The following is a 14688-nucleotide window of genomic DNA, read 5'->3' as shown; positions in this document are numbered from 1 at the left end:
TCTCAAAGCTTTCAATACTCTATTTCATTATACACATTGTTGTCCAAGTAATTTTCCTTAAGTCCTCTCTCCCAAACTACATAATATTATTTTGTATATATGCATATATATTTATTAACTTTTTATTTAATATATGTACATATATATGTAATTATACATATTTGTTGTCTCCCCCATTAGAAATTGCTTCATTCTCTGTACTTGTATTTCCAGCCCTTAACATTGTAGCTAGTATATAGTAGATGTTTAACGAATACTTATCGATTGATTAGATAATTTTTTTTCCTAAGGAGTCCATCCATGTATTTAATATATGACATTCAAAATTTACATTGAAGGCACAAGACATAGAAAGTGTGCTTTACTCAAACTATCTTCTATAGCTTGCTTGAATTGTTCAACCAGCTCTTTTTCCTACCAGGTGAGGGAGGAAAATCTGAATCATTTATTCAGAAAATTCCAGTAGACCAATCCTACAACACTTCACTATCAAAAAACCTGATTAAATAATTTGTAAGATAGAATAGAGAATCCAACCTTTTATGAGGAAGTGATATTTATGTTTCTCCAAAGCATTGAGATCATTTGGGAAGATTTAGCTGGGGCTAAAGTCATTGAACACAACAAGGAATCCCAGAAAAAGGAAGTAGTGGTGGTAGTGGCAGTTGCTTTCGAAGTCAAACAAATTAAGACTCAAAAAATATTTTATTTGGAGAATTCAATTTGTAGTTTGGAGAACCCTGGAATAGACTGTAGACATAGCTATATGATCATATTTTGTGTCTAAGTAGAGGAGCCATTCAGTTGAAGATTTTGAATCTGGGATACCATAGAGCTAATGAAAAAGGCCAGGAGAAATCTAGAGTCTAGAACTTCCCTACTTTCATTGCCAGTTCCTTGATGGATCAGTAGAGTTGCGCGCTGCTCTGTAGCTTCCGCTTCTCCACATATAAACCAATGTTGACAGTTGTAATTGTTTCTGAAGTGCTGCAGACAGCCTTGGCTTAAAAGCACCTCTAAATGCCCAATGTGATTATTGGCATTGTCAGGGAAGGTTTGAATTGCCCAGAACACTAATTACATTATTATAGAAACAGGGATCCGTGAAATGACAGTATTGGGGATGAAGAATAAACAGTGAAGAGAAGCTTTCACCAGTATTTAGACTCGAATATAAACCAAATATCCAGGGGGGCTTGAGATTGGATAGACCTATTATTGGAAGGCTTTCTTATGAAAAGAATACAGTTAGCAAACTTTCATCTTCAGAGGGCATAAAGAGGGCAGTTATTCTCCTACCCTAAGTCTTCTTTTAGGTACCATGAGCCTTGAAATCAAAACAAACAACTCTTCTTTCATCATCTTCTTCAAATTAAAGCAAAGTATTCTCAGGGTAAAGTTTGGAACAGAGACACAAATAAAATATAAGCCATCACCATCATGTATATACCTTTCCTCTTTTGACTATTGTATTTTCTCCCTTTAAAACAACTGTTTACTTCTTCTGGTGACCACAGGAATTCCCCCTTTTCTCCCCATGGATCATTTCAGACCTTTCCTCAACTGTTCCTTTCTACCTGAAATTCCCTTTTATCCTCTTATATCCATTTCTATCTTTGAATCTCATCTCATGCCAGAGCTAAATATGAATGGGGTCTATAAGTCTAGGGACTTAGTGAAAAAGAATGAAGGGTAACATATTCTTACTGGTCCCCAATCGATATTTCTGAGCATTCTAAGATCTTTCACTGCCAGGTCATAGCCTTCATTCTCCTCTTCCCTCCACACCCCTTATCCCTATCCAACTCCTGGACAAAACAGTAGACTTTGATTAACTTCCGAAATGTAGGTAAAGTTAGCTTTTGAGGACAAAGACCCAGCACTGGTGCTTAGGTGTGATTGTTTTTGTTCCACTGGGAGAAAATCTGAAGGGAGACTATGTGCTTAAAGTAGGAACAGGAACTCAGGGAAGAAGCTTTGAGACTATATTCTTTTTCACAGTGGGCCAAAGCAGGAGAAAAATCCTTGTGTGAAGAGCAAAATGGATGGGCTAATCCCTGGACCCCTTGGAAGGAGGCGAGAAAGGAGATTTCCAGAGAACTCTTTAGGATACTGTCTTCTGCAGCTCCCATTCCTGCCTCTGCTCACTTCCCATGCAGTAAAATTTGAAAAAAAAAATCAAATTATTTTAGGATTTAAGGACTGCATTTAATCCCCAGCTCTGCTACTTAGTACCTATGTGATGTTCTAGATGATTTCTCAAGCCCTTTTTAAATGTTAAATGCCTACAAGTCTCCATAATCCTCAGTTTCTAACTTAACTAGAGTTTCTGCTCCAGTCCGAGAGGCACCACTAGTTGGGGAAGAATACTCCTGCCTGGCTTCTCAAGTTGGAATTGTCAAATTTTCTCATGGTGATTAGCTTTTATACTTCTAATAGTCCTATACCTCTTGTACAATCTGGATTAAATAAGCTTCTCTGAGCTGTTGGGAGTTTAGCTATCATTGCTCACCTTGTGCCTGTGGGGAAATGATTGTGATTAGATTGTGAGCTGCTTGGGAGTAGGAGCTATCTTTTTATATTCTCGGCTCTTAGCATAGTTTTTAACACATGCTATTTGCTTAATAAATATTTATTGACTGACTGGATAAAGCATATTCTGAGTTTCAAAAATCAAATTACAAATGAATTTTCTGAACCCATCCTATTTTTAAATCAAGGGCACCTGTGCATACATACAGTAATTTATTCATTCACTTTATTTACCTATGTATCCATTCATCATCCATTTATATATACATCTATTATTTTTCTTTTTGGTGAGGGCAGTTGGGGTTAATTGACTTGCTCAGGATCACACAGCTAGTTAGTATTAAGGGTATGAGGCTTGAATTGAACTCAGGTCCTCCTAACTCCAGGGCCAGTATTCTATCCACTGCACTAAGTAACTGCCTCTATCTATCTATCTCACTTGCTATTCTCAAAGAATGAGTTGATTTGTTAGTCTTTTTGTTATGACTTGATATAATTCATTCCCTAGTGCCCTATGATGCGTGACATTCAATATGGTTCTAGTGAATTTCTTTTCAGTAACAACTCTATGCTTTCTCATTTAGCAAGGAAGAGAATGTCACAATTTAATTGTCTCTGCAACTGCATTCAGATGAAATCAAGAATTGCTTTCTGATTCTTGCTAATCAGATAGTGCACTGGCAATTCCCTGTCTCCACCCTTAAACTCATGCTGTATAATTTCTTTGTTATTATTTCTGGTTACCAAAATGGTTACCCAGTGACCAGCCTATAGAATCCAAATATAGACATTGATCCTGAATCTCGAGTCCACTGGATGGCAGCAAATTAGCACATAAATTAAAATATTTGTATGGGCTGATGAAATGAGCCTTGTGTGAATGCATTTCAATGAAGTCAATTTTGCTTAAAAGCAAAATCAAAACACATATATAATAAACAGTTTCTGTAAGACACACCACTAGGATACTGAACCATGTTCATCAAATAAAAGGCATTAATTTGACAGCAAATAAATCCCTTTAAGTCGACAATTTTAAGAGATAAACCATTTATTGGCACTAGGATCAATAGGTTCTAAATTAGATACAAAGCTGCAAGAACATAGAAGCAAGGAGGTTTTAAAAATTCCTTTTCTTATTATTTTTAGCCCTGAAGGAACTCTTAGAGAGTTTGATGCTCATCTAAAGGATTATAAAAATGCTGTAGTAATTTAGAAGGCTTCCATCATGGGTGGCAGGGGCCAAAGGACATTCCACAGGTGAAGGTGTGTTGTTTGAATCCCAAGATAGCTGTCAATCATACTGAGTTTTGTAATGATTGTCTATATACCAAACCCCAGCAAGAGCTGAAGTCTTAGTTACTTGAGAACCAAATGGTACTTAGAGCTCTCTCTGTCTGTCTCTGTCTCTCTCTCTCTGTCTCCTTCTGTCTCTGTCTCTGTCTCTCCCCTCTACTCTCCTCTCTCCCTCTTTCTCGCTGTGTGTGTGTCTCTGTCTCTGCTCTCTCGCTCTCTCTCTCTTTCTCTCTCTGTGTCTCTCTCTCTGTGTCTCTCTCTCTGTGTCTCTCTCTCTGTCTCTCTCTCTCTCTCTCTCTCTCTCTCTCTCTCTCTCTCTCTCTCTCTCTCTCTCTCTCTCTCTCTCTCTCTCTCTCTCTCTCTCCTCCCCTCCCCATGTTTTCCCACCCTCCCACCCATTTCAGTTCTCTTCTTTAGCCCACTGATTCCCTTTGAAGTCAACAGGAGTTCTTAACAGGAAAGAGATTCAGTGGGCGGAGAGGAAACCAAGTCTGGCCCAGAGCCAGTGCCTAGAGCTTCTCTGTTCTAAGATAACATGCACTCCCATAGCCTCCTGAGAAAACATCAGTTGGGTGGAGATTAAATAGTCTAGATAATGCGGCTCCCTTCTATATGTAGCACCTATTCTGAAACATTCATATCTCAAGGTTACTATATAGTGCTAATATATAATTACTTATACAATTTGTAATATGATAAAATGTGTCATAAAGCAAAAAAATCTTTTTGTTACATTGTTCCCCGTGATATATGCCATGTCCTGCCCAGGAGGTAAGTTGCACTGCTTTTGGGAAATCCATAGTGCTTTTAATGACGAGGCTTTCCCTGAAACAAAGGTGCCAAGGTTTTTTCCAGATCCCAAATGGCTTCCAGGTGTGAACTATGTTACAGTCTCTGAAGAATTAAAATTGCAAAGGGAAATGAAGAGCTCCATCATGGGGGTAGGCTGGCTGTTACTATTGACAAATACTGTTAAAATAGTGACCGAAAGGATGACACTAGAGAGAGTTAGTGGGTCACAGAGCAAGAGCAAAGATAAACTAATGGATGCAGTCCATGGAGTCCATACAATGTCAAGTGATCTAAAGCAGTGATTCTTAACCTGGGGTCAGTGAACTTATTTTTTAAATGGATAATCATTTCAATATGTTTGGTTTCTTTTGTAGTTCTTTGTAATGTGATTTTATTGTGATCACTGAAAAAATATTATTCTGAGAGGAGGTCCATGTACGTCACCTGACAGACAAAGAGATTCATGTTACACGTAAGGATTAAGGCCCCTAAAATCTAAAGTACACTGGGGGGAACCTCCTGCAGAGATATCTAAGGGAGATGAAAATGACTTGAGCTTAAAGACTGGAATAGGAACTTTTGCCTCTAAAGGGTAAAAGTAACCTCAGGTTTTGACCAGATTTTCATGGGAAGACAACGACACAAGATGCACAGGATAAGAAGGGATGAATGTTTTAGGATTTGCACCAAGGTTATCAAGGAAATTCCAGAGCTACCTGTCATGGTGTGAGCTGTAATAATAATAACCTGACCATTTATGGGTAGGCACATGCAGTTTCATTGCCTTAGAAAGTTATTAAATCAGGGTTCTCAAAGTTTCATAGAAGTGTTTGGGTTTCATTGCCACTCTGCTTTTTTCAAACCAGAGCAAATTTAGTATTTGCATTGTGGTAAACTATTTTTCAATGTGTGTCAACATTTCAATTATTCTCTCTCATTAGATTGTGAATTCCTTGAAGGTAGAAACTGTCTTTTGCCTATCTTCATATTCCCAGCATTTAGCTCGGTGACTAGTAGGTACATAGTAAATGCTTAATAATTAGTTATTATTTATTACTTATATCTTCTAGGAGTTTTTAAAAATTCCTTAAAGCTAGTTAAATTTTCATATGGTCATCTGAAGTAGGCTCGCCGATATGTCAATGGGACAGTTTTCATTTAAGAATACTTTTATATATGGGTTTATTTGCTCTTAATGCTATGGAGATCTAGAGACATTTCCTTTGTTAGTTGTCTAAGTCTACCCTGACAAAAGAGTGATAGAACATTTAATGACTATAGCCACCTTTGCTTCTATTCACCTACAGCGATTTGGAAAGCACCAGAGTACCTTTCCTTTCCCCTCCAGGACAAACCGCTTTCCCCTGAATTGGTCTCTTTGAGCAGCTTACTGGGACCTACATAAATAACACTTTTAGCTCAGCAGGTAGTTGCCATGGAAACCTTACACACTAGTTACTGGAGACATAGGAATTAAATATACAATACCATTCTATACCAACCACAGTGTGGGGTCAAAGAATAACATCAAGGAGGAAATAGAAATAATGAGTCTGGCCAAAGCCTTGTCAGGTAAATTTAATCATTTTAACCTTTGTTATGTTATGTATGTTAAACACACAACATCCGTCCTATATAATAAGTTATTGGAGTATGTATTAAAATAGTTTCTTGGCCATTACAAATAATTTGATGCACCATGCAAGAAAGATTTATAATTTCATCAGTTTTGAGAATTCCCTGTATGGAAAAAATAGATGGCACATTGTCTAGAGTGTTAGGCCAGAAGACGGAAAGACTTGAATTCAAATCTACCCTCAGATACATGCTAGCTAGGTGTCTTTGGGCAAATTTCTCACCCACTGTCTGCCTCAATTTCTTTAACTGTAAAGTAGGGATAATAATAACAGCATCTATTTCTCAGGATTGTTGTAGGGTTCAAATGAAATATTTGCAAAGCATTTTGCACAATGTTTGATACATAGTAGATTATTATATAGTGATTATTACTACTAATTCCCTTGATCAGAACAGATTATAATCGCAGGAAGTCATAGAAGTCAAGTGAATTGTCTAGTTTTATTCTGTTGGTTAGTTTCAGAGGTAGAATCTGAACCAAGATAACAATCTTAGTAATTTTGAATCATGTCTGAGTCTTTGTGATCCCATTTGAGGATTTTTTTTTTTTTTTTGGCAAAGATATTGGAGTAGTTTGCCATTTTCTTCATTTTACAGAAAAGGGAACTGAGGCAAACAGAGTTAATTGACTTGCCCAGATTCACACAGCTAGTAAGTATATGAGGTCAAATTTGAATTCAGGTCTTCCTGACTCCTGACCTATGCTCTACAGCTATCTGCCTATTAGATAAAAACAATAATAATAGTTATCATTTATATAATGTTTACATTTATAAATATGATCTTATTTGATCCTTATGACAACCCTGGAAGGAAGGTGCTATTATTATTATTACACCAATTTTATAGATGAGGAAACTGATGTTGACAGAAGGTTAAGTGATTTGTTCAGGATCACACAGCTAGTCTGAGATCATATTTAAACTTAAGTTTTTCTGATTCTGAGCCCAGTGCTCTACCCTAACTGCCTGATATTCTAGACCCAGTACACTACACCAAATTTCTCTTACAAATGATTCCCACTAAGAACTGTACTCTAAGCATTATGCTCATGAATAAAACTGGACCAAGGATCTAGAAAGTGGCAAGCAATCTAAATTTTCCTCAGTGAAATATTTAACTCTTGGTTCCTGATGGCAAGTCAGCACACTAGCTGGCTGAGAAGTAATTTCTAACAGACACTGAGGAACAAGTGTAAGTAACAAGAGTAATAGCAGAGTGCACACAATTGCCTTTTTCTAGTTACTCCTGGCAAAGAAATTTTGCTATCTTGAAACTCCACTATGTTTAAGCCAGTGAGGCAAAGAAGCACCTTCTCATGGGTATTTTCTGGGCTTCACTTTCTGCATCTACAAGATGAAGAAGGTAGACCAGATACCTGCCAAGGTCCTTTGCAAAGACCTAAAATTCTACTAGAATTGAAGGATGATTCTAGAGAAAATCAGGAGGAAAACTTAAGATTGTGTTGGAGGGGGAAAGAGGGACAGAGATGAAACGGCAGAGTGTATTTGCTGCAGGCAGATGATTTCTTTATCTTGCTCTGGAGACATGGGGCAAAAGGAAGAGAAAATCCAAGGGAGAAAAGTGGAGAGAGGGGAAGAGCATGCAGTTGCTGCATGTGGACATAATTCTGTCCTACTTAATGTAGACTTAATGATCTGAAAATTCTTAGGAGGATGAAGCAAATCACAACCAACTTTGGAGCTTGGCAGGCTCAGGGTTCTCTGCTGTATTTTTTTTTGACTATAGAAAGGGAGGCAACTATTGGGGTAGTTTGATATTTTGGAAAGAACCCTGGAGTAGGACTTGGGATAAAGCTATGTTCGTGTCTTGGCTCTGATACTTACTAGCTGTGTGAATTTGGGTGGCTCTAGAAGTCTTAGTTTTCTTATCTATAAAATGGGGATAATAATACCAGTACAGAGTTGTTGTGAAGAAAGCAATTTGTAAACCTCAAAGTGCTCTATCAACAGTAATTAATTACTGAAGAAAGCATTGTCAGAGGAAGGTTGCCCAGATTCAAGTCTTTTCTCTCTGCTTTGTCTGTCTCACTGTTACATACATTCACACACATGCACACACTCAATAAGCCAGTTCCACTAGTCACAAGACATGTCAAAATCACAGGGTACAAGAGTAGTAGGAATTTCTATTCCAACAGGGTTTGAGAATGTTTCTATTCAAACAGGATCCTTCCAAACTTTTAGATTGAGTGGGCTGGATTTTTCCATTTGTTTGTTTGTTCACAAGCAGTTAAACTTCTCCCTAATCTCAGGATTAAGCCAATCCCTCCCTCACCTCCTCAGCTGGGACTGACAGGGAAATAACCCAGCCCCAGCTGGTGTTTGATCGCGCAGGTGACTGGGATGTTCCAGTGGTTATAAATAACCATTTACTGTCCCCCCTTTGGAGAGGCTGTTTGAGAAAATTCGAGTCCTAGCACGAAGCAAGCAAACTCATAAATTTGGATCTTTCCTGTCAAATGTAGGGCCTTGTTCTACCGGTTTGAAAGAGAATTTGTTTTTCAGCGCTTTCTTTTCAAGTAATGAAAAGGCCTTGGGGGGAGGAAGCCAGATGAGCTAAGGCTGTTACTGAATTAACGTAGGCACCAGATATGAGGCTGGGCTACCGTCCACCACCGCAGTTCTGACTGGATGCCTCTTGTCTTCCTACCAGACTGGGAAACAGAAGGGGGTTTGCAATCCTCAAAGCCAGGGCATTTGGGAATTAGCAGGCTCGAGATAGAAACCTCTTATTAGTGGTTTAATTCGTTCCTTGTAATATAATTAGGTTACACATTTATATAATATAGATTATATTGTAATGACACTTTATTCACATCACACTCCATGCCTTTCTTTCGAGGCATTCATGGGGCTGATGTCATGGCTGAACTTCTACATGCAAAGACTTTCTCAGGAGATTGAAAGCAGTGGTATCACCCCAGGTGAGGACAGGTAGGAACTAGTCAGATATGAGCCTTTAATTTCTCCGCTAGCTGGGGGAAAGTTTGGGTGAAAGAAGAGAACAAATTTCTGAATGAAAAACCGAAGGAAAGAAGGCTTGTGGAGCAAAGTGCATTTAGCACAGTACTTGATACATAATAGGGATTTAATAAATGTTTACAGATGGAGTAGGGAGACTATTTGGCATTTTGTTGGCCTGTGTCAAACAAAGGCAAAATCTCTAGTCTAATTCTAAAATTATGATCCTAACTTTTCCTTTGGATACTTGTGTTTTCTCTTATAACTTGGTAGAAAGAATACTGCATGAGGGCAATTTTAACCATTAGCTAATTGGATGGCTTTTGGACAAAACACTTGTTTATCTGCTCCGGTTTCTTCATCTACAAAATAGGTTTTTGTTTTGTTTTGTTTTTTCATTTTCACAGGATTTCTGATTTTAATGGTTTCAAAAAACTCCTTCTATCAGTATAGATGGTTACCTCTTCTAAGATGCACAAAGGTATGGTTAGGGTAAAATAAGGATGTATGTATAATATTTTGCAAATCTTCAAATGCTACATTAATATCAACTCTTATTATTGCCTGGAATAACTCTAAAGTTGTGACTTACCTAAGATCACTCAAGCAATATATGTCAGAGCTATCACCTGATTTCAGGTTTTTCTGACTGCAGCATTGACTTTTTTTCCACTGTGCCTTGATACTGGCCATCCCTTTCTTATCTGCTAAACATTGTGAACATGAAATGTTACAAGTCCTGGATGCTAGAGAGTCAGAGCACTGAATAAACACAGGTTATTAATGTCATTCAGTAGCTCATGCATGTGATTTCTATTAAATCATGTGCTTGGAAGAGTTCTTTCATTTAGGAGAAGTAGTGTTTTCTTTTTTGAAAATGGAATCTATACAGAGTCCTCCCTTAGCTATGCAAAGAACAGAAACTCCTGTATTGAAGATAGAGCTTGTCCTTCAAAGAGCAGATTTAGGTCTCTGGTTAGCATTATGCTGGGAAGTATTCCCAAGTTCTTTGAAGTGAGCAGGACTGCCAACTTATCACTTCAGGTTCTTAGATTTCATTTTTGTTAGTAGAAAGTGGTCCTGGGTTTCAGGAGTATTCTATTAAAGGAGGTTGGTGATTTCAAAAAAGAAAAAGAAAAGTAGCTCTCTGGGTGTCTGCTTTTGTTGGGAAGCTTTTTTGAAGCAATAAATTTGCTGGAGCTGGGGAGGCAGGAAATGAAAGGATAGTCAACAATTTCTTAGATTGAAAATTAACAGCAATAGCTGATAATATGTGGCATTTAAAATTTTTCAAAGTGATTTACATATATTAACTCTTTTGTTCCCCACAACATCATTGAGTTATGTGTTATTTATTTATTCCCATTTTTGTAGATGAGGAAATAAGATAAGAAGTTAAGTGATTTGCTTAGTCACATAGCTAGTAATTGAGGAAAGACTAAAATTCAGTTCTTCCTGAATCTAAATTCATTACTTTATCCACTATTCTAGTGTGATGGCAACATATTAGCATATAAAAATCAATCTCTGCCCCTTTCTATATCTTTCTTCTTCTCTGATGTCTAGAGTTAGCCTTTAGAACTCATCTCATCCAGTGAAGAAACTGTGTGTCCAAGGCTACACAGATAGTAAGGGGTTTGAACTTAGGTCCTATGACACTAAACTTTATACTCTGATGGCTATATTCATACCCATCCATGCTGGTTGGTGGTTCTATACTTCCAAGGTGACTTAATAGTTCTGTTCTTGTCCTAGTGAGACAGGAAGAATCAGACAGTTGCTCCATGGTGAGACTAAACAAAAGAGCTGACTTTTAGCTGACTTTTTGTGGCTTTTCCAATGTTCTCCAGTTTTGAAAGATAACTCTTGTTTATTCCGTGGTCTGTAGGGAGACTGCCTATGAATCAAAGGGTGTAGTATTTAAAGATGCCTTTTATGAGGTGTTTCATTATGAATCTTACATTCACCAGCACTCTGAAAGCCATTGATTCCTGTGCCAAGCCCCATAAAGCAATGCCAAAATGTTTGGAGACTAAGGATGCCAGAGAGAAAATAACAAGCCCCCCCCCCAACTAATTAGGGTAAAATATTAAAATCTTAAAAGTGAAGAATGTCTGTGTCTTTAAGAAATTTCTGATTTCTTCAGGATGCCTTATTTGAACTGCCAAAAAAGTTGTTGACTTTGAGCACTATCAGACCAAAAATTTGAGAATGATTTGAGAGTAAAAATACAGCCATTAAAAAAAGTTATATCAGTTGAAAAGCACTCATTCTGTCTCTATTGTATACTACCTACTGTGATACAAAGTAAAAAAAAAAATAAACCAGTTCCTGCCCTCAAAGGGTTTATATTCTATTGAGGAAATATGGACACAAAATAAGTACAAATTACATATACATTGTGTGTGTGTGTGTGTGTGTGTATTATACATAAAAATAATATGTAGATTAAGTACAAAGGTTCAAGGAAAGATCTCACATAAGGAAGTGAAACTTCAGCTGAATTTCAGTTTGAAGGAAGCTAGAGATTACAAAAGAGGGAAATGAAACATTATTCCAAAATGTCACAGATTTTTGATGCCTCTGAATGAATAACAAATGGGTCCAACTTAGATGAGATTTCTGGCTAGCATTAAATTTATTTCCTCCAGGAATATCTTCCAATCCTTCTTATTTGTTTCCTTTAAATCAACCATCAGGCATTTATTAAGCACCTGGTGGACCAGATTCTGTGCTAGGTATTTGAGATACAGGTACAAAAGTAAAACAGGCCCTGCCCTCAAGAAACTTCCAGTTTAGTGGGAACACTTTATTGAGCTGAAAGTCATTTTGTTGATATTCCTGGAAACCCTTCAATTTCACTAGGAGTTTCATGTCTTTTGAATATGTGTCAGGGTATGTAGTCTTATTTATTTACTCAAATAATTTTTAAACCTCTGTGATAATGATAATAACAACAACAATAGGTGAGATTTGTAAAGCATTTCAAATTCTACAAAGTACTATATATACATATTCATTTTAGCCTCATATCAATCCTGTGAATTGGTACTATTATTTGTCCCATTTATAAATGACGAAACTGCTACTTTTAGAGTTTGTGGCTTTTCCAGAGTCAAAAAACTAAGTATCAAAGTATCTTGAATACCCCTTGAATACCCAACCCGTTTCCAACTCCAGGTTCAGCAGCCTTCCTTTTATAGTGACCTAGTTGTAACTATGAGCAAACCATTATGTTATGTATGCTCTAGCTGAGATACAATAATTAAGAATTGGTTTCTGTCCTTGTGGAGCTTTAAGTCTTAGAGAGGAAGTATCACCCAATTGCTCTCTTGCTCTCTTTCTATCTATGTTTGTCTCTGCCTTTCTCTCTGTCTCTTCACACACACACAAATATACATATATATATGTGTATATATATATATATACATACATATAAAAATAACAGAACTTGATAAGAGTTAAAGAGAATCACAAAATGTTCTGATTCCCTTAGGAATTTTGCATGCCTCCTTTTCCCTATGCATATGACTTGCACCCTTGAGGAAACAACTTTTCTCCTTTCACTTTTCCCCAGTCATGCCCTTCCTCCTGGCAAAGCTTCTCAGCAGTCTCCTTGAGGGAAGGTTCCACTGAGAAAATGACTGCCTGGACCTCAAAGGCTGGGTTGGATTACAACAGGTGAAGATGAAGGGGAGAGTGCTGTCACCATTTTGAAAGTTCTTAACTTTTTAAAGATAATTCCTTTCATCAAACACTTGTCTAAAGAGGGAGATGTTCTCCAAACTTGGGTATTTGATGGGTCTAAAAAGCATATTTTAAAGACACGTGGTTTAACTAAATTACTGTGTAATTTAAGTTGCAAGTTTATGCTGCTGGCAATATATGGTCTTTAAAAAACTCAAAAGGGAAGAAGACCAAAGCTTTTCATTGTGTTAGGAGAGTGAAGCTGGCAAAAGATCTTTCAGCAAAGGTTATCACAGGGACTAGCTGCTCATTGACTCAGCAAGGACTTTTAAGGCAGTCTTAACTTAAAATAAACGCCAAAGGATCTGCCCAAATTAGGAAAACAAATACTACCTTCAGTTTATAGTAACAGCAGCAGTGAGTTGGGCACAGTGAATCAGGCAATCATGTACTGATCCTGATGAGGAGAGAGGTTGTCCCATGCTCCCAATTCCTGTCTACTATGTCCTTGCCTCTTTCTCCTTATGCCCTATAAGTGACCAATTCTGACTCATAACTTTCCCACTTGAGATTTTAACCTTTCCAAGAAAAGGGATCATGCCAAACTTTATAGTGACCATACAAAGTTGAGATACATATGACATCATTCAATGCTTGCTGAACTGAATAGAGACGGTTTAGTATAGAGTTTAGAGAGAAGGACTGAGAGTCCGGAATCAAATCCTGTCTTTAATGTAAACTAGCTGGATGGCCATGAGCAAATCATTTAGCTTTTCAATGCCTCAGATAAACTTCTAAAATTCTAAGTTGAATAGAGGTAGAGGGAGTTTGAAGTCCCATGCTGAAAGTTCTATACACCAGTGAAATTACAAACCCACACTCACTCAAAATCATTATATATATATATATAATGTGTATGTATATGTGTGTATATATGTGTCTACCCACATAGGTATATATTAATGTATATGTTAGAAAAAGGTTTTAAGTACCTATATTTTTTCTAAGACCTATGACTTGAACAGAGATTTTCAGGAGAAAAGGAGCATGACTGGGAAAAAGGAAAAGGGGAAAAGTTATTTCCTCCAGGGTGCTTGGAGTTGGCAAGTCATATGGGAAAAAGCAAAATTCCTAAAGGGATTAGAGAATATGAAACAAAATGTAATTGAGAAAAAATGACTTTGGTATTAAGTCAAGGTTGATTGTGCTCTGTAAGGAGAAGGCAAACTTGGAGAAGAACAGGAAGGCTAAAGGTATTTTAAAAGTGCCTACTATGGGTCAGACATAGTGCTAAGGGCTTTATAAATATCTCATTTGAGCCATAAAACAATTCTGAGAGATAGAAGCTATTATTATATCCATTTTACATATAAGGAAATTGAGGCATCCAGCCAGCAGGTGTCTGAGGCCTATTTGAATTCAAGTCTTTTTAATGCCAGGACCAGCACTCTTTTGCAGTGTCACTTGGCTGCAGTATAAAGGATATCTTCAAATAAAGGTATGACTGAAGATGATGAGCCATTCACAGAGGAAGAGTGAGGAATAACCAGTGGAGAACTTCTGTACGTCATTGGGATTCTTCTTATGTTAAGAAAATTATCTCCATGTATGCTGGGTGAACTTCTTGTTGGAAGCCTTTGGGAGAGCTTGGATGAGTCACATAATATAGGCACGCAAAAATAGTTCATGGGATAGTCAGAAAATGGAAAAGATCTTGAAGGCCCAAACTGCAAATTTTGCAAATAAGGAAATTGAAACT

General features: G+C 37.3%; 1 protein-coding gene and 1 long non-coding RNA gene across 3 annotated transcripts in view; one reads left to right on the top strand and one right to left on the bottom strand.

The window, feature by feature from the left end:
- EDAR (ectodysplasin A receptor) overlaps window positions 1-14688 on the bottom strand; it is a 115775-nt gene that overhangs the window by 48776 nt on the left and 52311 nt on the right. The window lies entirely within an intron of this gene.
- LOC116422288 overlaps window positions 5923-14688 on the top strand; it is a 28767-nt gene continuing 20001 nt past the window's right edge. Inside the window, exon 1 of the long non-coding RNA XR_004232864.1 lies at window positions 5923-6192. This is a non-coding gene — a long non-coding RNA (uncharacterized LOC116422288). The remainder of the gene's footprint in view (window positions 6193-14688) is intronic.

Source organism: Sarcophilus harrisii, chromosome 3, assembly GCF_902635505.1.
Source record: "Sarcophilus harrisii chromosome 3, mSarHar1.11, whole genome shotgun sequence".
Lineage (NCBI taxonomy): Eukaryota > Metazoa > Chordata > Mammalia > Dasyuromorphia > Dasyuridae > Sarcophilus > Sarcophilus harrisii.
The sequence above is the reverse complement of the archived record's forward strand: the minus strand, read 5'-3'. Positions and strand labels throughout refer to the sequence as shown.